We start from the raw sequence: 25,025 nt of genomic DNA, 5'->3' as shown, positions 1-25,025 counted from the left end.
TCTGGAGTTCTTTTCAGTCTGACTACAGTGCTCTCTGCTGACACCTCTGTCCATGACAGGAACTGTCCAGAGTACAAGCAAATCCCCATAGCAAACCTCTCCTTCTCTGGACAGTTCGTGTCATGGACAGTGGTGTCAGGAGAGAGCACTGTGGTCAGACTGAAAAAAAAACTCCAGAAAGAAATACAACTTCCTGTGGAGCATACAGCAGATGCTAAGTACTGGAAGGATTAAAATTTTTATATAGAAGTAATTTACAAATCTGTTTAACTTACTGGCACCAGTTGAAAATTACTTGGTCTATCCTCAGATAGGTCATCAATATCTGATCAATATAGGTCAACAATATAGTGTGTGACATCCACAGGTCAGTTTTTCTGTAGATAGGACAGCAATACATTTTTCTTAAAAAAAGAAGAAAAAACATCTCTTTGAATGCAGATCTAATAGACCAAGTACAGAAAAAAATGCACAGCCCCAAATAAGCATAACTTTTCATTATAATAATTTTTTTTTTTGTTTTATTGTTGGCAGAGTTTGTCATAGTCCCATTCTATGTTTGCTATAGGGCCCCAGAGTTAGGTGAAATGCACCTTAACCTGTCCTCCTCAGTGACGGTTTCTTTGCTACACACACTACACAGGAGCTGATGTCACTAAGCACTTACAAGATAGGAGTTATGAATATAGCAGACTGGGTTTTACAGTAATCTTACACAGTCTATATATTTTTAGTGCTGTCTGGCACAGATGCCAGCGAACCTGGACTTTTAATATGGTGCCATTAATTATGGAAGCATAAGTGGCATATCCACTTTAACTGCAGACCACCTGTGCATGTACGATCATTATTTACTGGGTGGGATTCTATATTTTATACTATGTGAGATTCATTAGTAAAAGAAAATGTATCGTCATGAACATTTCTCTTTTCTGCAAGTTAGTAGCTTTGTTTAAAAGAAACATTACGTAGGAGTAAGGGAGAAAGTACAACTGGCCAGTCAATTTTCACAAAAAAAGTCCTAGTAAGGAATGCTTTGCCATTTTCATAACATAAATCTGAAGTGGCATTTTTATGGACTGAGAGCATATCTTTGCAGTAATGACATCAAACCATGATCTATATCCCTGTAATGGGAATAATTACAGCAAAGATTCTGTTTCCTGAAAGAAAAACAGTATTCACAGAATATCCAGCCATTGCCGGGGTAGCTAGTTTTAAAAAGGAGGACATTGTGCAAAAGGATTTTTGAATTTAACAACTTATATCAAACAGAATACGATGAGGCTTCTAAAATTTGGACAAAATGTTTTTGATTTGGGGTTTTCTGTGCTCTCATATATTTTATTTACTAATTAAAAATGAAATCTAAATGGATCAAATTAAATTTTGCACAAATTATTATACTATTATTAATGAAATAGCCACTCATTAAAATAAATGTTTTAAATTGCACTCCTTATGGTAAATAAAAAAAAAGCTTTCTAATGTACTTTCTTTAAAAAAAAAAGGAAGTTTTCTATGTTTTATCTGTGTTTAAAAAAAGCTGCCACTAGGTGTTTCCCTACTTGTCCAGAGCACATTTCCCTCCATCTCTTGCACAGACTTTGGACTCCAAAATCAGGAAATGCAGTCTGGAGTGCTAAGGTGTGTGTCTGCAGCCTTAGCCAATCATAGCTAATCTCACACACTGACTTAGGCTTTGTGTAGCAGAGTGAGAGAGGATATATGGCTTCAGATGATGTCACGCCTGCTGGGTAACGCCCCTTCCCAGTCTGTGAATCAGACTGAGCATAAAATACAGAACAATATCAAGGTAAAAAAAACTAAAAATAATAAAACTAAAGGCAGGGGGTGGTTTATCCTGATGTGGGCAGTGAACTGTGAGGATATAAAATGTATCATGAGGCAAACTCTTTAATATTATTAATTTATCTTTATATATAAACTCCTAGGGCTATAATAAACATGTTGAGTAATATTCATAATATAAGGGAAGAAATGTGTTTTTTGTTTGTTTTTTTTTAAAGAATGGGGGGACATGTATTGGGGATGTCAACTCTGACTCTCTGCTTTGGCCTGTATACTCAATGCTATAACAGCAAATTAAATTTTGTCACAAAAAATTCCTTGTAAAAAGCAAGTAGGTAAGCAAAAAGGGTTACTAGTCTAGTAGTATTAATAAGGGATGTCCCTATACCATTTAAAAAAAAACGATAATTTTTTTAAAGTTCTCGCCGATATCAATTACCAACACTTTTCAGTGTCATGTGACAGTGTGTATTTAAAGTTTTTTTTTATGAGAAAAAGGGGTGTTCTTTTAATTTTTATTAGAGGAAAAAAATGTTTAAAATTTAATTTTAACCTTTTGAAAAGGAGGGTGATTCAAACTTTTATTAGGGAACTAGTTAATTCACATTTATTATTTATTTACACTTTTTTTTCCGTTATTTTTTAGTCCCCATAGGGGACTTTTACATGCAATCTGTAGATTGCATACACTGATCAATGCTATGCCATATGCTGATCAGCGATGACTGGTTAATATGGAGCACGGTAAGGGAACTCTAGTAGTCCTCTCTGTTGATCAGGACACAGCAATTACACCGCGGTGATCCCGATCAGCACACCTGAGCTATCTGGCAGTTAACTTCGGGGTTATAGACGTCGCAATTAACTATGATCGTGGCTTCTAAAGTGTTAATGCCGGACATCACCACGATCGGTTATGTTCTGCATTAGCCACAGGTCCCGATGTACCTCTTATGACGTGTGCTCTGCTGCTGAGTGCACTGCATAGTTCAGTAGCGTGCACAGGGCACCCCCATGATACCTGCCAGTGGGGGTCCTGCTGGCAGGTATCATATTAAGTATCGGGGACATTTGCACAAGTAAATACTCGTGCAAATTTCCAGTATTGGTCCCAATACCAGTATGGCTCAGAGGAGTCTTAAAATGCATTAAAGATATAAATGATGCATGTAATTTTTTGGCAATAAGCATTGCTGTAGATGTATGGAAGAAAATAGTGTCTAATATTCTAAGGATGTTGCACCACATTCTATTTTGATAAATTTCATGCAACTTTCGCCTTCCTTGTCATCTTGTACACTGATGTACCTTACAAAAGAACATCTCCATCACTTCAGTCGCACTGTTATGGAGCAGTCTTACAACTCCTCCTTTGTGATGTTCCTTGAGAACAGTCGTATTTCCCATTGTCCGGTCTGTATGACATAATACCTTTAAGAATAAATGCTGTTACACGTCATGTTTACACTTCTTGTTAGGACTCGTCTTGCTAGACTAACTTTAAATTTTAACACTAATTGTAGACATATCGCACTTCCTATCCAAGTAGGATTTTTTTTTTAGCCAACTATTACTTGGACTGCATCAAAGTCTACTAACACAAATGGTTGGTTTAAATTACACAATTGTAGTTCCCAGGCATAAATCACTCTTTCCTCTGTTTACAGACCTAGCCCCAGGCTCGTATGGTATATTCATTTTTCTAAGCAACTAAGCAAGGTAAATAATTGTACCATATTCATGTATGGCGGATTTCTCCTGCATATGGCATGCATTAGCTGAGCTCACAACAAAAAAGGGGGGAGGGGGCATGAAATGTATATTTATTTAAAAAGGCAACATTAAGTTTTTAAAGTTTGAATCCCTGTTAGTTCTATAGGCAGTAGGTGAGGAGCAATACAATGTTGTAGGCTAATATTAATGAAACAAATGCACCCAGTCTAGCCCTCTGTCTCTCCAAGCAGAGATTTAAGCTCAAGCCGTCTTCCTATTAACCTGTCAGCGCTGAGGAGAAATATACCGAGCTACAAAACGCTGGTTAATTAGGCCACAATATCACAACTGATAAATTACAGGGCAGCCAATGTGACCACCTGTTCTACAGATCATTACTATAAATTACTACACACTAGCAACATAAGTCACAAATACAGTCACAAAAACCAAATTATACATCCAGGGTGTTTTTTTTTTTTTTTAATAACCCAGATGAAAATCTATGTGGATAGCCAGCAGTGATGGTTCAGTGTGCAGATGTAGTTCTCATTAGAGAGAATACATGTAAGCATATAATACAATTTCCATCCTCCATGTCAATACAGATATATTGTCCTCTTTCTATAACTATTAAGAGTACCTAAAAAACTGCCTCATATTAGTGATGATGTCCCTATACGGTGCGATAAAGCAGTATACTTGCCTTTTAATCACTAGTTAACAAGAACACTACTTCATTTGGAGTATATTTAGAACGTTCTACTCATAAGTATAAGGGTATAGCTAGTTAATTTTACAGCAATCCAATATTGGGGTATCTTAAAACATTAAAATGGTATGTATGTGTGAAGGTGTGGATATAAAGTCATAATATTTGTATGATCTATAGTGTATTTGTGTAACAGAAAACTGCTACTTGTGTGAATAAAAAAAAAGGTATAAGAAATCCTTTTTTATATATGTCATTTTTTTTTTTATATCTTCATTGTTCTAACCTATCCAAACATCTCCAAAAACTCACAAAGCCATACATGTAATTACATGGGATCTCTAAAATATTGTCACAGCCCAAAAATGTACATGACCATGATGTGGAAATAATTATTTAGTTGGTAAAACACTGAAAGTATAACACATATTAATGAAGTTAATAATATTCAGTGTAGTGAAACCAACCTTCCTTAAAGGAGTAGTCCAGTGGTGAACAACTTATCCCCTATCCTAAGGATAGGGGATAAGTTTGAGATTGTGGGGGGTCCGACCGCTGGGACCCCCTGCAATCTCCTGTACGGAGCCCCGACAGGGGGCGTGTCGACCTCCGCACGAAGCAGCGGCCGACTCGCCCCCTCAATACAACTCTATGGCAGAGCCGAAGCGCTGCCTTCGGCAATCTCCGGCTCTGCCATAGAGATGTATTGAGGGGGCGTGTCGGCCGCTGCTTCGTGCGGAGGTCGACACCCGCTATCTGGCCAGAGAGCCTGGCCCCCGTACAGAGAGATCCGTACAGAGAGATATAAAGTCCATACGAAGCAGCACATCCAGTTTAGGTGAGGTGGGTACAGGCACAATTGAACCTCGGTGCTCTGGTTCCTCTTGATAGGTAAAGTATAACGGCAGCACACCAAAGTAGTGAATCAATAAAGTGTTATTTTATTCCAGGGATATAGAGACAACGTTTCAGCGGTCTCTCACCGCTGAAAAGTTGTCTCTATATCCCTGGAATAAAATAACACTTTATTGATTCACTACTTTGGTGTGCTGCCGTTATACTTTACCTATATATATATATATATATATATATATATATATATATATATATATACATACACTAGCTGAGTACCCGGTGTTGACCGGTTTTTCCTTCCTAATCCTTGTTGTGGAGGAAAATCAACAGAGGAAGCTTTTGACTTCATATCCCGTCCTCATATATTGTTGTCATATCCCGACCTCCTATCCAGACCTCCTATCCCGTCCTCCTATCCCATCCTCCTATCCTGACCAGTAATATGTGTACCAGGTATTGAAATATCTCCAGCCGTACGGAAGTTATGTGGGAACATACAGTTCCCATTGATTTGCATGGGACTTCAAACAAAACCCCCGACCCTCACAAATGGGGGTAGTTAAGGGTTAAATTAACTATCCTATATTTTAAGTGGACATATAAGTAACATGTGACCAAGTATTATCAAGATATCTCCAGCCGTTTGGAAGTTATGCAGTAACATATATTTCCCATAGACTTGTATGGGATTTTAAACAAAAACCCCACCCTGGCAAATGGGGGTGAGTAAGGGTTAAATTACCTATCCTATGTTTGTTGATGACATATAAGTAACACATGTGCCAAGTTTCATGTTAATATCTTTAACCGTTTGGACGTGATTGTGGAACATACACACATACATACATGCATACACACATACACACACACACACACTTGAGTTTTATATATATATACTAGCTGAGTATCCTGCATTGCCCGGTTTTTCCTTCCTAATCCCTGTTGGAGAGGAAAATAAAGAAAGGCGGAAGCTTTTAACTTCATATCCCGTCCTCATATTTTTGCCATATCCCGACCTACTATCCCGACCTTCTATCCCATTCTCCTATCCCGACCTCCTATGCTGTCGTCCTATCCTGACCTCCTATCCCGACCTCCTATCCCATCCTCCTATGCCGACCTCCTATGCCGACCTCCTATCCTGTCCTCATATCTCGACCTCCCATCCCGTCCTCCATTCCCGTCCTCCCATCCCGTCCTCCCATCCCGTCCTCCCATCTCGTCCTCCCATCCCGTCCTCCCATCCCGTCCTCCCATCCCGTCCTCCCATCCCGTCCTCCCATCCCGTCCTCCCATCCCGACCAGTAATGTGTACCAGGTATTGAAATATGTCCAGCCGTACGGAAGTTATGTGGGAACATACATTTCCCATCGATTTGCATGGGACTTTAAACAAAAACCCAGACCCTCACAAATGGTGGCAGTTATGGGTTAAATTAACTATCCTATATTTTAAGTGCACATAGAAGTAACATGTGACCAAGTATTATCGGAATATCTCCAGCCGTTTTGAAGTTATGCAGTAACATATATATCCCATAGACTTGTATGGGACTTTAAACTTAAACCCCAACCCTGGCAAATGGGGGTGAGTAAGGGTTAAATTACCTATCCTATGTTTGTTGTTGACATATAAGTAACATGTGTGCCAAGTTTCATGTTAATATCTTCAGCCGTTTGGACGTGATGCTGGAACATACATACATACATACACACATACATACATACATACATACACACAGAGTTTTATATATATATATATATATATATATATATATATATATATATACTAGCTGAGTACCCGGCGTTGCCCGTTTTTTCCTTCCTAATCCCTGTTGTGGACGAAAATCAACAGAGGAAGCTTGTGACTTCATATCCCATCCTCATATATTGTTGTCATATCCCAACCCCATATCTTGTCCTCCTATCTCGTCCTCCTATTCTGTCCTCATATCCTGACCTCCTATCTCGACCTCCTATCCCGTCCCTCCAGCCATACGGAATTTATGTGGGAACATTCATTTCCCATTGATTTGAATGGGGCTTTAACCCCTTAAGGACGCAGGGTTTTTCAGTTTTTGCATTTTCGTTTTTTCCTGCTTACCATTTAAAAATCATAACCCTTTCAATTTTCCACCTAAAAACCCATATTACGGCTTATTTTTTTGCGTCACCAATTCTACTTTGCAGTGACATTAGTCACTTTACCCAAAAAACCACGGCAAAACGGGAAAAAAAATCATTGTGCGACAAAATTGAAGAAAAAATGCCATTTTGTAACTTTTGGGGGCTTCCGTTTCAACGCAGTGCATATTTCGGTAAAAATGACACCTTATCACTATTCTGTAGGTCCATACGGTTAAAATGGTACCCTACTTATATAGGTTTGATTTTGTCGCACTTCTGGAAAAAATCATAAATACATGCAGGAAAATTTATACATTTAAAAATGTCCTCTTCTGACCCCTATAACTTTTTATTTTTCCACGTACAGGGCGGTATGAGGGCTCATTTTTTGCACCGTGATCTTTTTTAGTGTACGCCATTGACCGTGCGGTTTAATTAACAATATATTTTTATAGTTCGGACATTTATGCACGCGGCGATACCGCATATGTTTATTTTTATTTACACAGTTTAATTTTTTTAATGGGAAAAGGGGGGTGATTCAAACTTTTATTAGGGAAGGGGTTAAATGATCTTTATTAACACTTTTTTTTAAACTTTTTTTTGCAATGTTATAGCTCCCATAGGGGCCTATAACACTGCACACACTCTGATCTTTTACACAGATTACTGGCATGTATTAACATGCCTGTGATCAGTGTTATCAGCCCTTGGATGCTACTGCCTGGATCTCAGGCTGCATTCACACCACTTTTTATAGGGGAGGGGCAGCCGGATCAGCCCGTGATGCAATTTACTTTAATGAGCCAACCGGTGACACCGGTCGGCTCAGTTTTGACCCGTATGCGGTTTTGGACCGGACCTAAAACGTAGTATACTACGGTTTCAGGTCCGGTCACAAAACCGAATACGGGTCAAAACTGAGCCGACCGGAGTCACCGTTTGACTCTGGTTGGCTCATTAAAGTAAATGGAGTCACGGGCTGATCCGGTTGGGGTACGGGAGCTCCTGGTTTGCCCCTCCCCCCGCCGGATCCGGCACCCTTATGTACAAAATGTGGTGTGAATGCAGCCTCAGGCACGGAGCAGTCATTCGCCGATCGGACACCGAGGAGGCAGGTAGGGTCCCTCCCGGTGTCCTGTAAGCTGTTCGGGACCGAATAGCCTGATTGAGCAGGCGGGATAGTTTCACTTTCGCTTCAGATGCGGCGATGAGCTTTGATCGCCGTGTCTGAAGGGTTAATACAGGGCATCACCGCGATCGGTGATGTCCTGCATTAGCCGCGGGTCCCAGCCATTGATGGCCGCCGGGACTGCCGCGATATGCCGTGGCATATCGCGGGAGCGGGCGCAGGACGTAAATATACGTCCTTCGTCGTTAAGGAGTTGAACGAAAACCCCGACCCTCACAAATGAGGGTAGTTAAGGATTGAATTAACTATCCTATATTTTAAGTGTACATATAAGTAACATGTTACTAAGTATTATCAAGATATCTCCAGCCGTTTGGAAGTTATGCACTAACATATATTTCCCATAGACTTGTATGGGACTTTAAACAAAAACCCTTATCCCGGCAAATGGGGGTGAGTAAGGGTTAAATTACCTAGTCTGTGTTTGTAGCTAACATATAAGTAACATGTGTGCCAAGTTTCATGTTAATATCTTTAGCCGTTTGGACGTGATGCTGGAACACACACACAAAAAAGAGGAGAGAGACCGGTATATGGAGGGTCAAAATATCCAATAAATTCCTATAGATCATCCAAAGATGAGCCAAAAAATACCCATTCTTCCCATATACCCTAAGGACGTGAGTTAAAAGTGCAATCTTTATTGTATTGTACGCACGCAATTTATATTAAAATACTAGGAGCCACTGTGATCCACTTTCCTAATAAATGTGAAATGACCAACTGGTTCAGTATTGGATATTGATTACACCAGATAGCGGTGCCTGCAGAACATCACTAAACTGGATACTTGGACAGATGGCTACCTAAATTAAAATCTTTCACACTGCCCCCCTCGACATGTTTCGCTGGATCACCAGCTTTATCAAGAGGTAAGCGGGCACTGGTTAAAAAACGCCGATTCTAGGGGTTTTAAAACCTCCCCTGTGACATCACAGGAAGGGGATTGTATACACCAAGGGTTACTGAGCCAATCCACCGACCGGATTGATGATGGATTTTAGCAAGGACCAATCGGTGTGAGACACATCATTCGCAATACTATCCAATTATATCTATCCACCATCACTTGCCAATCAGGACAGCCTAGCCATGATTGACAGAATCGCTCACCTTTTGGAGGCAGCGATCCCCTTCTGACGCGCTGCGCGAAGAAGATCTGCGCGCACTGTTAGAAAAAGATTCCGTCTCAACATGCTACTGCGTCTGCGTGGTTGCTAGGCGCTTGTTAGTAAACATCCACTCACCCGTTCTTCATGGTCTCCGCCTCCGATGACATACTACCTAGCTCTAATTCGCACGAGCCGTGCGCTTGATTCAATATGACTGTATAGCCACTATATGTCTCCGGCTGAGCATAACTACATGCGCGGGCTGATAAGAATCAACAATAATGACTTGTATAATCACTACTGATACTGGGCAGAGAATCCACAGTTACCGATCATATGCATCTATCATTAGGTAAGTATTACGTCTTCAATATCCATATGGACATTCAAACTTCATGTGAACATCGATCAATCTGAGCCTCTATGAAAATGAATAAAAATGAATAAATAGGAGAAATACCTGGGTGAGTGTAAAAGGTTTCTATAATGGTGGATATAAAGGATAAGGAGGAATTTTTATATATTATTTTGGTTTGGAAGTGGAGATTTGGTAATCTCACATTACCTTAATTCCATACCTCTAAGGTATCTGATATACTGTCCTGTAATTGATAACCAGGTGTAGATGTTATATAAACCCCTCTTTTACTATATTGATTCGGCATGGTGCTTTAGTCCATTATATTTAATCATTGATACACAAATATTAAATGGCAGTAAATTATTTTTCAAATAAATGCACTGAAGGTAAAACCTTCATTGCAAAACCCAATCTGTGGATCCATTTCGCCTCCTCACGCAAAAGCTTCTTGTCCAAGTCTCCACGTCTGGGTCCTAGCCGAGGTTTGGCAATTCCAATAAACCGTAGGCTAGACCAATCACCCCTATGAAGGGTTGCAAAATGTCTAGCTAGAGGGGTATCTGCCCCTGTACGTATAGTACTGACGTGTTTAGATACACGTCTTCTCAACTGTTGCACAGTTTTGCCCACATAGATCATAGGGCAACTACACTGTGCAATATAAATAACCCCCGTTGTTAGACAATTGATAAATTCTCTCAATACGTAAACACGTCCATCAATCGGATTACTGAATTCCTTACATTTCGGCATCATATGGCAAAAAGAGCAATTGCCACACGGAAAGGATCCAACCATAGGCGACCTTAGCCAGGTATCTGTTGTTCCTTCAGAGAAGTAGCTCTTGACCAGACATTCTCTGATGTTAGTCCCACGTCTATATGTGATAGCTGGATACGGAGTTAAAACCTCCTTCAGATCATTATCTGCAAGTAGGATTGGCCAGAATCTTTTCAGTATACTTGTTACTTGATAGTTGATAGTTGTTATTGTCAAAAGTGCCAATACACCTGACCCTTTTATTCTTGGGTTCAATCCTAGATCTATCTGATTTTAGAAGATCACTTCTAGGAGTGTCCCTGGCTCGAGCGAAGGCCCTATGGAGCACCTTCTTTGGATAGCCCCTTGCTAGAAATCTCTGGTACAGTAACTTACTCTCCCTTAAAAAGGCCTCCTGTGTAGAGCAATTTCTTTTCGCTCTTAAGTACTGTCCAATAGGGATTCCCCTTTTTAGGGGAACAGGATGATGACTATTCCACTGGAGAAAACTATTTGTTGACGTTGGTTTTCGATATATCTCCGTTTGGATGCTGCCACTCGGATCCAAGGAAATTTGAAGATCTAGAAAGGTGAGAGTGCTCTGGTGTATTTTGTGCGTAAAGTGCATACCTATTTGATTAGAATTCAGTGTTGAAACAAATTGATGAAATAGTGCTCTAGTGCCATCCCAAAAAAGAGGGACATCATCGATAAATCGACCCCAAAATAAAATGTGATTCGTGTATTCATGGTTTGTGTCAGAAAAAACTATACACACACACACACTGAGTTTTATATATATATATATATATATATATATATATATATATATATATATACACACTGCTCAAAAAAAATTAAGGGAACACTAAGATAACACATCCTATATCTGAATGAATGAACTAATCATATGAAATACTTAAATACTGTCGTCTTTACATAGTTGAATGTGCTGAAAACAGAATCACACAAAAATGATCAAATTTCTCAACCCATGGAGGTCTGGATATGGAGTCACACTCAAAATTAAAGTGGAAAACCACACTACAGGCTGATCCAACTTTGATGTAATGTTCTTAAAGCAAGTCAAAATGAGGATTGGTAGTGTGTGTGGCCTCCACATAACCGTACGACCTCCCTACAACACCTGGGCATGCTTCTGTTGAGGTGACGGATGGTCTCCTGAGGGAACGGCCAGTCCATAGCATCAACGCCTTCCTCTTGCAGGAACTGCTGACACACTCCAGCCACATGAGGTCTAGCATTGTCTTGCATTAGGAGGAACCCAGGGCCAACTGCACCAGCATATGGTCTCACAAGGGGTCTGAGGATCTCATCTCTGAAACTAATGGCAGTCAGGCTACCTCTGGCAAGCACACAGAGGGCTGTGCGGCCCCCCCAAAGAAATGCCACCCCACACCATTACTGACCCACCGCCAAACCGGTTATGCTGGAGGATGTTGCAGGCATGTCAAGTCTGTCTCATGTGCTTAGTGTGAACCTGCTTTCATCTGTGAAGAAGAATCTTGGTGTCCTCTGGCAAATGCCAAACGTCCTGCATGGTGTTGGGCTGTAAGCTTAACCCCCACCTGTGGACGCCAGGCCCTCATACCACCCTCATGGAGTCTGTTTTTGACCGTTTGAGAGGACTCATGCAGATTTGTGGCCTGCTGGAGGTCATTTTGCAGGGCTCTGGCAGTGCTCCTCCTTTCACAAAGGCGGAGGTAGCGGTCCTGCTGCTGGGTTGTTGCCCTCCTATGGCCTCCTCCACGTCTCCTGATGTACTGGCCTGTCTCCTGGTAGTGCCTCCATGCTCTGGACACTATGCTAATAGACACAGCAAACCTTCTTGGATGAGCTGCACTACCTGAGCCAATTATGTGGGTTTTAGACTCCGACTCATGCTACCATTAGAGTGAAAGCACTGCCAGCATTCAAAAATGATTTCATCACCTCACATCACATCAGCCAGGAAGCATAGGAACTGAGAAGTGGTCTGTGGTCACCACCTGCAGAACAGTCTTGCTAATTGCCTATAATTTCCACCTGTTGTCTGTTCCATTTGCACAACAGCATGTGAAATTGATTGTCATTCAGTGTTGCTTCCTGAGTGGACAGTGTGATTGACTTGGAGTTACATTGTGTTGTTTAATCCCTTAACAACAATGGACGTAAACGTACATCATTGTCCTGTGGTATTACATTAATATGGTGTACATTAATGCTCCGCCATGACCGCGAGCACCGGATCGATGCTCGCGGCAGGTCTCGGCTGCTATCAGCAGCCAGGGACCCGCCGGTAATGGCGGACATCCGTGATCGCGGATGTCCGCCATTACCGGCGAGTCCCTGGCTGCTGATAGCAGCCGGGACCTGCCGCGCATGGTGCGAGCACCGATCCGGTGCTCGAGGTCATGGCGGAGCGTTAATGCACGCCATATTAATGTAATACCACAGGACAATGATGTACATTTACGTCCATTGTTGTTAAGGGGTTAAACAACACAATGTAACTCCAAGTCAATCACACTGTCCACTCAGGAAGCAACACTGAATGACAATCAATTTCACATGCTGTCATAAAAAAAATATAAAAAAATTAATAAAAGTATTATATAAACAAATGTGGTATCAATAAAAAGAACAGATCATGGTGCAAGAAATGAGCCCTCATACTGCCGCTTATACAGAAAAATGAAAAAGTTATAGGTCGTCAAAATAGAAGGATGTTAAACATACTAATTTAGTTAAAAAGTTTGCGATTTTTTTTAAGCGCAAGAATAATAGAAAAGTATATAATCATTGGTATCATTTTAATCTCATTGACCCACAGAATAAAGAACACGTTATTTTACCGTAAATTGGGCGGCGTGAAAACGAAACCTTCCAAAATGTGCAAAATTGCGGTTTTCTTTTTAATTTCACCACACAAATAGTATTTTTCTGGTTGTGCCATACATTTTATGGTAAAATGAGTGATGTCATTAGACATGAGCGAACTTACAGTAAATTCGATTTGTCACGAACTTCTCGGCTCGGCAGTTGATGACTTTTCCTGCATAAATTAGTTCAGCTTTCAGGTGCTCCCGTGGGCTGGAAAAGGTGCATATAGTCCTAGGAGACTCTTTCCTAGGACTGTAACCACCTTTTCCAGCCCACCGGAGCACCTGAAAGCTGAACACATTTATGCAGGAAAAGTCATCAACTACCGAGCCGAGAAGTTTGCGAGGAATCGAATTTACTGTAAGTTCGCTCATCTCTAGATGTCATTACGCAGGACAACTGGTCGTGCAAAAAACAAGTCCTCATACTAGTCTGTGGATGAAAATATGAGTTATGATTTTAAGACGAGGAGGAGGAAAAAACGAAAATGGAAGAATAAAATTGGCCTGGACCTTAAGGTCAAAATGGGCTTGGTCCTTAAGGGGTTAAAAGGGGTACTCCCCTGGAAAACTTTTCTTTTTTTAAATCAACTGGTGCCAGAAAGTCAAACAGATTTTTAATTACTTCTATTTAAAAATCTTAATCCAGTACTTATCAGCTTCTAATTGCTCCACAGGAAGTTATTTTCTTTTTGAATTTCCTTTTCAGCCTGCCCACAGTGCTCTCTGCTGACACCTCTGTCCATTTTAGGAACCGTCTGGAGCAGGAGAAGTTTGCTGTGGGGATTTGCTCCTACTCTGGACAGTTCCTAAAATGAACAGAGAAGTCAGCAAAGAGCACTGTGGTCAGACAGAAAGGAAATTCTAAAATAAAAGAACTTCCTGTGGAGCAAATAGAAGCTGATAAGTACTAGTATGATTAATATTTTTAAACAGAAGTAATTTACAAATCTGTTTAACGTTTTGGCACCAGTTGATTTCAAATTTTTGGGAAGTCTGGATATAAGTCTGGATATAAGGAAAGGAAACAATAATCGGGGCTCTCCCTGGGAAACAGCATGTCGCTGTAGGGGGTGACACTCAGTCCCTGTTGAGGAAGCACACAGCTGGAGCTGTGAGTGGCCCAAGTGACAGTGTGAACTGTGAGTAAAACAGGTTGCTGGGGCACATGTTTTATGCTGGCTGAGGGTAACTCACCAGTTAGTAGTCAGGGCATGCTTACATGTGTAGTCAGTGACCAGACAGTCTAGGACTTTGGTTTGTTCCTGAGTTATGTTTTGTTTACCTGCAACCTGTGTAAATAAAGCTGGCAAGGTGCCAGACTTGTATGCTGAACGGATGTCTGGCAAGTTATTGCGAGGAAACGTGTCCCGTGACAAGTGACCAGGACGATCCCAGAGCGAATCCCCAAGGAGGAATTCTTACAATATATATATATATATATATATATATATATATATAAAAATATTCATATGATTTCAGAACAATGAACTGTGGGTTTTCCATGGTTACTGATATTATACTGATGTACTTGATGGATGTATGGCTCTAAATGGACTTTTTTTTAATTTTTTTTTAGATATTGTACACTGGTATCTTGTGTCTTGATATTTTGGAACAGTAACGATAAGGTTTTACATATATTAGATGTTTGCTGCATACTGTATATTTTCATGTTGCTTCTTGTGTTCCACAAATGTGACTAAAATAAATTTAATAAAATCCCTGGTCTATGGTTATTGCAAAAAAGAGACACCTAGGTAATAAACAAGTAACACCTAGGTAATATACAAATGACAACTAGGTAATATACAAATGTAAAATGCACATGCTAAAGCAATTTACAATGTACTCAACACATTTACCATCAGGTGGCACTATTGCTTTATCAGATGATTTGGCATGCTGTGAACTTTACCAACAAACTGTAGTATTATTCTAGGTTTTTACAGATTTACTGTACATGTAACATATGCTGTGGTATATTTTGTCTATGAACATAAAAATACTTTTATGGCAATTGCCGCCACCACAGATTTACGCAGCAGGAATAAAAACAAAAGCAAAAAAAAAAAGAAAACATACATAGAACACACCTAAAATAAATAATTCTTACTCTTAAGGTAAAAAGTGCATTTATGTACTATGTATTATTAATAATAGTGTAACTAATCAATGCGTGGGTGGAAATAAAATGAAAAAAAAAAAAACACAATTGAAACACTTCTATCCAACAGACATCAACCATTCACTATACATGCACGCCAAATTAGTGAATTTATACTTTATGGTTCAGGTAAGAATAATTATTCTACTGAAGCGTGGATGACGGCGGGCTGTGATGTTATCTGTTGTTGTTACCACTGCTGGCAGTCATGTTGTTACTGTACACTTTAAGCCGCCGTACATGGGGGCTGGAGAGGAAAGTCCTCTGCACGTCTGATTACATCCTATAGTTCAGTGAGGAGAAGCTGTGGCTTTATTTATTTTCTTTACACAAGTAGCTGTGGATTGCAAAATTTAGATGGATTGATCCCTTCAAATCAAAACAAATTTTTACCTAAATAATCCATCAAGCATCATTGTGAAGGGCTGAATTCATCACTGTAATTATTCCCAGCCTTCAGCTCCAAGAGGTGAAAGTTTCAGCTTTGTCAACTACACAATTAGTCTGACAGTGCCACAAATAACCTTAAATGCTCTGCCTTCTGATCTGTGGCTGTCACAACATACATTATAGCCTCAAAGTGTGTACACTGCAATGTAACTTTACTCACACCACTGCCCAAGTCTCCAAACACAGTAGCTTTCAAGGCAGAAAAAGCCCTCTACAAGTAAGGGTTGATTTAGCAAATAAGAACTGAAAAAATTACAAGAAAACACATTATTTGCAGAGGAAAAAATAAATAAAAATCTCACCTTAAAAGAAGTCAGTGAGAAAAAGGATAAAAAACACAACTGGGAAATTTATACTAATCTACTCTGTGATTTCTCATTGTTCCAGACATAATGAAACTCCTCTATTGCGTTGTATTGGACTATTACCGCATACAGTGCATTTCTGATGGGATCAAACTGCACCAGCATAATATTCTTTTCATAATGACGTTTTTAAATCATTTTTAATTACCTTTCAGAAGCCAAATATTAGTCCAGTGCTTGACAGGATGCAAGAGAGTCCTTGTATGTTGCACTAGGCAAGAGATTAAATTTATGCGGCAGGGCTGGTAACCTGCATTAATGTACTTATTGAAGACATACAAAGGAACTTTTTTTTACCTGGTTTATGCCTAGGTAAAATAGCTGCTCATATGTATTCATTTAAGGTGCTATATGAAAGATATGACTACTTCTCGGGTAACTCATTAGGGGGTTTTGTATTAAAGCAAGAGGTGTGATCTCCATTACTACAGTCCAGAATGTCAGTTCATTCCTTCAGCTAATGCTGCCTGGCGATGACTAGTGAGATATACAAGACACACAATTGATATTAATTGTACGTTTTGTGCGTCAGACATGGATAAACCAACCAGAAACCGTAAAACAACTGGCTTCTTTTATTATAGAACAAATTGTCGTGCTTACCATTTGCTTCAGTTGAATTGTGAAATTTTTTTATTATAAAAAGAAAAACTTTGAATGTTATACTCTTATCACAATATTTACTGGGCTTCAGAGTATAAAACTATCTGATCTAATCTCTATCTAATCTAATCTCTATCTAATCTAATCTCTATCTAATCTAATCTCTATGTAATTAATCTCTATCTAATCTATCTAATCTCCATCTAATCTCTCTCTAGCTAATCTAATCTTCATCCATCTAATTCAAAGCTATCTATCTAATCTCGCTCTATCTAATCTCGCTCTATCTAATCTCGCTCTATCTAATCTCGCTCTATCCATCTGATCTTTATCCATCTAATGTATAGCTATCTATCTAATCTCTAAACTCTATCTAATCTCTAAACTATCTAATCTCTAAACTATCTAATCTCTAAACTCTATCTAATCTCTAAACTCTATCTAATCTCTAAACTCTATCTAATCTCTAAACTCTATCTAATCTCTAAACTATCTAATCTCGCTCTATCTAATCTCGCTCTATCTAATCTCTAAACTCTATCTAATCTCTATCTATCCATCTAATCTTTATCTATCCATCTAATGTATAGCTATCTATGTCATCTCTATCTATCTAATCTCTATCTATTTATCTAGACATACATAATGTTGTTCCAGACTTTCTGTTCCAGGTTTACCGAAGAAATGTACTCACCTCTATTTTATTAATGTGATGAAGTCGGACGTTAGAAATGTGGAACACCCCATTATCCAGACACACAAGGCTAAAGCAATGGGAGGACGGTGATGTACTAAGCCTGGCACAGCTTAGAATGCTTTGTTCTTACATTACAGTGAGTTATTCATCTTGTACTACAAATATTTTTAAAACCAGAGCAATGTAGGAGGATTCTTCTAACAGCAATATATAAAAGGGATAGGTGAGTTTTTATGGAGCATTATTATAAATATGTAAATTCACTACACTTTACTAACTTGCTTATGTACTATTTGCATTGAATTATTTGACTGCCAAGCACATATTCATGGAATGATAAGTTAGAGGTTAGATCTTGGTATCCACATTAAAGACCAGAATCTTAGCTCTAAAATTATATCAGGCTCATCATTTGGGTGCTATACACATTTGTAATTGAAGAGCAGCATGAAAAGTTTAATTTTCTGCTTCTTTGTAACAAAAGAATGGGTGGGGATAGCTGCATGTACCTGTTTGGGTCATCACTGTTGCTGTACACCCTCCAATGACCCCAAAGGTGTTTTCTTTTCAAATTTTATAATTCAGGTTTTGTGTTTTGTCATAAGTAGAAGTAAAAGGGTTAATGCACAAAGTGGTGGATGGTAAATGAGCTTACACAATGCATTTGGAAAGTCTTCAGACCCTTTCACGTTTTTCACATTTGGTTATATTACAGCCTTGTGCTAAAATAAAACAAAACAACAAAATTCAAGCTTTTCCCCATCATTCTACACTCAATACTCCATAATGACCATGTGAAAACAGAGTGTTCCAAATCTTTGCTAATTTAGTGACTAAAATATTGCAATGATATAAGTATTCAGACCCTTTACTTAGCACTTCGTTGAAGCCCCTTTGGCAGTTATTACAGCCTCCAGTTTTCTAAGTGTGCACATTTGGGGATTTTCTGCCAATCTTCTCTGAAGATCCTCTCAAACTGTGTCAGATTGGATGGGGACCATCAGTGGACAGCCAGTTGCAGATCTCTACAGAGATGTTTCATTGGGTTCAAGGCTGGGCCACTCAAGGACATTCACAGTTATCCCTTAGCTAATCCTGTGTTGTCTTTGCTGTGTCCTTAAAGGGGTACTGATTGCGGGGGTCCTGCCATTGGGGACCCCCTCAACCTCCCTGCTGCACCACCCGGCATTCATTTAGAGCGTCGGGTGCAGAGCCGGAGGCTCGTGACGTCACAGCCACACCCCCTCAATGCAAGTCTATGGGAAGGGGTGTGATGGCCGTCATGCCTCCTCCCATAGACTTGCATTGAGGGGGCATGGCCATGACATCACAAGTGAGGCGTGACCATGACGTCACGAACCCCCGCATCGCCAGTCTTCTGGCACTGGATGTCTCGGGTGCCGCAGTCAAGATCACGGGGGTCCCCAGTGTGGGACCCCCCCGCGATCAGACATCTTATCCCCTATCCTTTTTGTAAACTTCTAGTGTGGAGCCAATGGAGAAGAAAGGGGCGTGCTGCAGTGATTATTGTTTCTTTGGAAGGGTATCCTATCTACATGCAGGATCTTTGAAGCTCAGTCAGAATTGCCATTAGGTTATTGGTCACTTCTCTTACCAAGACCCTTCTTCTTCAATCACTTTGTTTGGTGGGACAGCAATTTCTAGTAAGGGTCCTGGTTGGTCCAAACTTCTACCATTTAAGAATTATGGAGGAAACTGTGTTCATGGTAACTTTCAGCACTAAAGAAATTTCTTGCACCCTTCTTTAGATCTGTGGCATCACACAATCATGTCTCTGAGCTCCACAGGCAGTTTTTTTCCCCTCATGGGTTTTTGCTCTGTATGCAGTACGCTGTGAGACCTTAAATAGACAGGGATGTATCTTTCCAAATTAAAGGTGTAGAAACATTTCAAAGAAGATCAAGAGAAATTGGGGGTCCATGGCTCAATTTTAGGGGTGATAGCAAAGGGCCTGAATACCTTTGTCTATGAAAAATGTTAGTTTTTTATTTTTTAATAAATTTTCTAAAATTTCTTAAATTCTGTTTTCACATTCTCATTATAGGATATTAAGTGGTGAATGGTGGGAGAAAACATGCTTTTTTTTTTCTTTTTTTTTAAGAAGTAAAATATTGAAAGGGTCTGAAGACTTTCCGAATACAGTACAACGTAGGTGAAGTCACATCAGTCTGAAGACATTACACAAGTTCTGTATTTTTCTCTAGAAAGAGATTGATTGCAAAAAGCAGCATTTCCTTATCACATACAACCTCTTACTAAATGTATGACACCAAACCAAATGCCTTCAACAGAGACTATTTCACTAGTTTTACAGACCCATAACCTAAGTACAGTGGTTTTAGATGAAAGAATTCATAGCTAACAACGTACTTTATATAAATGCCACTAACTGAAGTTTGCAATGCACCGGTACACTGGCTGCTTGTGAAGAATTGTATATCTTCATTTGATGTATTTACATTAAATATTTTTTTACTTTCTTTCTGCCTCTCTCATCCAGTACCTGGTACCACTGAAATCTAATCCTGAATTTATCTGCATCTCAATTTACATACTTGAACTTTTAGACTGTGTATAATGTGAAAGGGAATAAGATGTGGTGACAAACAGTTATTATATGTCCATGCAAAGATTAAAGTGGCCAGACACCTGTTAAAATCTCCTGGCAACTTCATAGCCCTAGACTTGCCTGAGACTAAAGCAATCAGGATACAGATTTGCTTGAATCCCTACCGACTTACATGGGACTTCCTGCAAACCCATATCCTGATTGCTTTAGCAGTGGACAAGTCTGGGGCTACAAAGTTGCGGTGAGATTTAAACAGGTATACTGCTTCAGGACCAACACTAGAGTTGCTCTTGAAATTGTAGGTCAACAGTTTCTGGGCACAGCGTACCAATAATCATGACATTAAACTAGCATCTTGAATCCATAAACATCCAAACTGAGTAATTCTGTACACAACTGTTTGTGTTAATATTATATATTACTTATTTATCATATGTTCACACTGAAGAGTTGTTTCAAATGGAAGTAGACCCATCAGCATGAAAATAGAGGTATAAATAAGCCCATAGCTATATAGGGCTTGTCGTCAAGTTTTTGGGCATATCTTTTTTTTTTTTTTTTTTTTTTTTATATTACTCTCATTCGATGAGATATAAGCCTTTCTGTTAATATGAAGAAGAGGTGCCCAGGGGGGAGTTTCCCAGCATGGCAAGAGCTAAGGTCAGTCCAGCCTATCTCCTCTTTCTCTTTATCTAGTGGCTGTCAGTTAAACAGGGTGGGTGGATTCAAGCAGGCCAAGGATTCATGATGAAGAAGACATAAGGCGGAACAGCAGGGACTCTTGCAGTTCTTAGGAATGTCCCCTGAACACTTAAGCTTAATTTGCATATTAACAAAAAGGTTTATAACTCAATGATTGAGAGTGGACAATCATTAAAGGGGTTATCCACCATAAGGTGATTTTAGTACGTACCTGGCAGACAGTAATGGACATGCTTAGGAAGGATCCGCGCTTGTCTTGGGCTAAATGACTATGCTGTGAGATTACCAGAACACTGTGGCTAGCTTTCTGTGAACTTGTATTTCCTGTTTTCTGTTTTCTTGTTTGCCTACAAATCCCATGATACCATTTTCCTCCTTCCCACACATCAGCCACCCCACCCATTGAAACATAAATGAGCTGCAGACCTGTGGTTTTCAATCAGAGTGCCTCCAGCTATTGCATTAGTTGCAGATTGATCCCTCCACCCATTGAAGCAGACAGGCTCCCTGTCATCAGCTGACTAGTGAGTCAGGTCTCAACCGCATTGCAAGTTGGGAAAAATACTGAGACAGCAGCCATTTTGTATGCTGTTAAAAATAAATATTGGGGTGAAAATCACATAAGAATTGTGAGAAAACCGTCACACACAGGTAAAGACACTATATTATGAACTACACTAACTTTACAGCCCCTGTAGAATAGTCAAGTAAAAAAAAAAAATCCCGGGATAACCCTTTAAGGTATACCTGGAATTATTATGACCAGCTCTATCTAGCCAAGGGGATAAATTACATCTCTGTTCTTTTGTTAACTTTAATTAAAAAAAAAGTCAAATTCTGCAACAACTCTGCCACAAATTTGCAGCGTACCTGCCACAAATTTGCAGCGTACCTGCCACATGTGAACATGCCCTTAAAATATTCTCCAGACTAATTAAATATTTTCCTAATCAAATGTATTGATATTTTGTCCTGTTATTCCTCAGAATGGTCTGTGTAATAAATAAGAAATTCTGTTTTCGGTCCTGTTGATCCACCAGTATACAGAGAAGCTAGATTACAGTATTCTTCCTTATCGCAATGCAATAATTATATGACAGCCGATGGCCATGATTCGTATTAGAAGCTATACACTGAATTAAGGGGACTGAGACTTATTGACCATTTAATATTCTTGTTTTCCACCTTCACTGAAGATGTAATTGTTGTCTCTACAATTTTATTTACTCAAGTTATGTCCACTTCCTTTAATATCAGATTCAAGTTTTGTTTTTTCTTTTGGTTCCCCAGAAAACCCCTTTTTAGAGCAATTGTAGCCATTTTTCCCATAAAGCAACAATGCAAGCGGTGATAAGACACAATGAGGAATATTTCTGTTATTATAAATATATTGCAACCCTTTCCTCAACTCCCGCCTCCTAAAATGACTCAATCAGTCTCAATTAACTAGTAAAATTCACCTTCAGATAGGAAGAAAAATTGTCAACAAACTGATCAGGTGAGAGCTGTTGACTATAGAAGTCTAAGAAGAGAAGAGGAGTAGAAGGGAGCAGTTATATAGAGAGAGGCATAGACACACATGGACATAGACCATTGCTGCTGCTTCTAGTAGGTGTTCTACTATAGTGCTGAATTTAAAGCTACACTGCTCATTACTGATGCATAATGTCCTGTAGGCTAATACTGCTACTGTGTGACTGAGAATGAGTTAAAGGGGTACTCCGCCCCTAGACATGTTATCCTATCCAAAGGATAGGGGATAACATGTCTGATAGCAGAAGGCCCGGCTACTGGGACCCCCGTGATCTCCATGACGGCACTGCTGTGTTACGGTCACAGAAGCCTGGGACTTCTGTGATCATGACGTCATGCTCCGTCTCCACGCTACATCCCCTCCATTCATGTCTATGGGACGGGGCATGACGGCTAGTACACAGCCGTCACACCTCCTCCTACAGACATAACTGGAGGGGGCGTGGTGGCTGTGATTACCAGTCATCCGGCATGTAGCGGAGTTCGCTATGTGCACCGGATGACTTGGGTGCCACGGCGGAGATCGTGGGGGTCCCCAGCAGCCAGACCCATGTGATCAGACATGTTATCCCCCTATCCTTTGGATAGGGGATAACATGTCTATTGGCAGAGTACCCCTTTAATGGAACATTATCTCCTCTTTTCCCGGCGTGCTATTTATGGGACACATCACAGCAACTGATCTTTACTCACTAGTGAGCATAGCTCAGGAAAAAAACGACAAACTGTGATGGGGCCTGCAGAGTACCTGGCTAGCAAGGGATGCCGGGAAATTTCAGCTCTGAAATCTGTAGAAATGTGTAGGCAGTAACTTAGGAAGAGTACAAGATAACACAGTAATGAGTATTCTGGCACATAGATGTCAAATTTTTGTGCAAACCAAAATGTTCAACTTTTTTTTAGACAAGGTACACCATCTCAAAGATTTGCTAAGATTTACTATAATTTACACTTGAAAATTGACTAAATTTAAGCTTAAATGTACGCCAGCTCATAACACTTTTTTTGTTAAAAGAAAGTAAGAAGCTATGAAGAATGGGTTGCAAAGGGTTCTAAAAAAGCATGTAAACAATTCCAAGGCTCATGGGGGTACTGGATATAATTTAAATATTTGAACAAAAATTCTCTTCTTTTTTTTGCCAGTGCCCTGTAGGAGTGGTGGGGGGGGGATGGGGTGGGTTTTGATACAATAATAAAAAAAATTCTACTCTGTATATTGTCTTATAGATTGATGTAAGTGTCTATATGTGTATAAATAAAATAAAAAATACTGAAATGTTGCAGTTTTCACTCTAGCTATGAAGCCTAATAATAGCCTAACACTTCCTGTTCTGTTGATGAAATTTTTAAGTTGTCTCCTGGCTATCATCACAAGCAGGATTTCAGTGAAAGGTGACACCTGTATATAAATAAGGTATCAGGCCATTCACAATAGGTTATTCTCAGAGCTTGGCCTACCCCCCCCCCCCCTTCCCCTTCTGCACTGGTTACAGAGCTTGCCTACAAATCTCTCCCAAAGAAGTCAATAGAGTACCTTCTCCTATGTATTGTTCTCTAAAACCAACAGGCTTTTTGGTACACATCTCTAAAAACTGTGCAGAAAGCTCGTGCAATATGGCTGCCCCTATAACAATGTATAAAATATTTTTAAGAAATTACAAATAAATTAAAAAACAACATGTTTTGGTATGTGGTTCTAATTTACATTAAAAGTGTGACGTTTCGGTCACCCATTGCGACCATTTACAAGCATTATCTAGGTGACAAATTCCCTGACCAGCAATAATTTATTAAAGGACATATATAAAAACTTCCAAACTTTCCATCCAAAGTGTGACGTTTCGGTCCCCCATTGTGACCATTTACAAGCATAATCTATGTGACATATTCCCTAACCCCCCGCGATCTCTCACACTGCTCCCCGCTCTCTGCATTTAAAGAGTGGTGTCGACCACAGCACAAACCTGCAGTCGACACCACTCTTTAAATGAGTGCAGCGCTCCGGCTCTCCCATAGAGCTGCATGGAGGGGGTGTGTCGGCCACAGCTTGGTGCTGTGGTCCACACACCCATTCAGGAGGAGAGCCAGGGTGTCGTTCTGGAGATTGTGATGGGTCCCAGCGTTCAGACCCCCCTGCGATCTGACACTTTTTCCCTATCCTTAGGATAGGGGATACATTTTTATAAACGGAAGTTCTCCTTTAATACAGCATATGAAGGCATAATTAAATACACTGGTGTAATGCATTACAGCCATACATTTAAAACAATGTTTGTTGTTGTTTTTCAAATGTCTGTTAAACTGGACATAAATGTAATGGTCTATAGATTTCAAATGAGTGGCTTCATATTTGTGTCCCATTCTATTGTTGGGCAGTAAGCAAGAACAGCAAG

The 25,025-nt window shown here is 39.8% G+C and overlaps 1 protein-coding gene across 3 annotated transcripts in view; it reads right to left on the bottom strand.

Moving 5' to 3' along the window:
* Nucleotides 1-25,025, bottom strand: part of LRBA (LPS responsive beige-like anchor protein) — a 713,883-nt gene that overhangs the window by 25,103 nt on the left and 663,755 nt on the right. The gene's annotated exons all lie outside the window — the stretch shown is intronic.

Source organism: Hyla sarda, chromosome 1 (genome assembly GCF_029499605.1).
Source record: "Hyla sarda isolate aHylSar1 chromosome 1, aHylSar1.hap1, whole genome shotgun sequence".
NCBI classification, from domain to species: domain Eukaryota; kingdom Metazoa; phylum Chordata; class Amphibia; order Anura; family Hylidae; genus Hyla; species Hyla sarda.
Note: the sequence above shows the minus strand (reverse complement) of the source record. Positions and strands in the feature narration are given on the sequence as shown.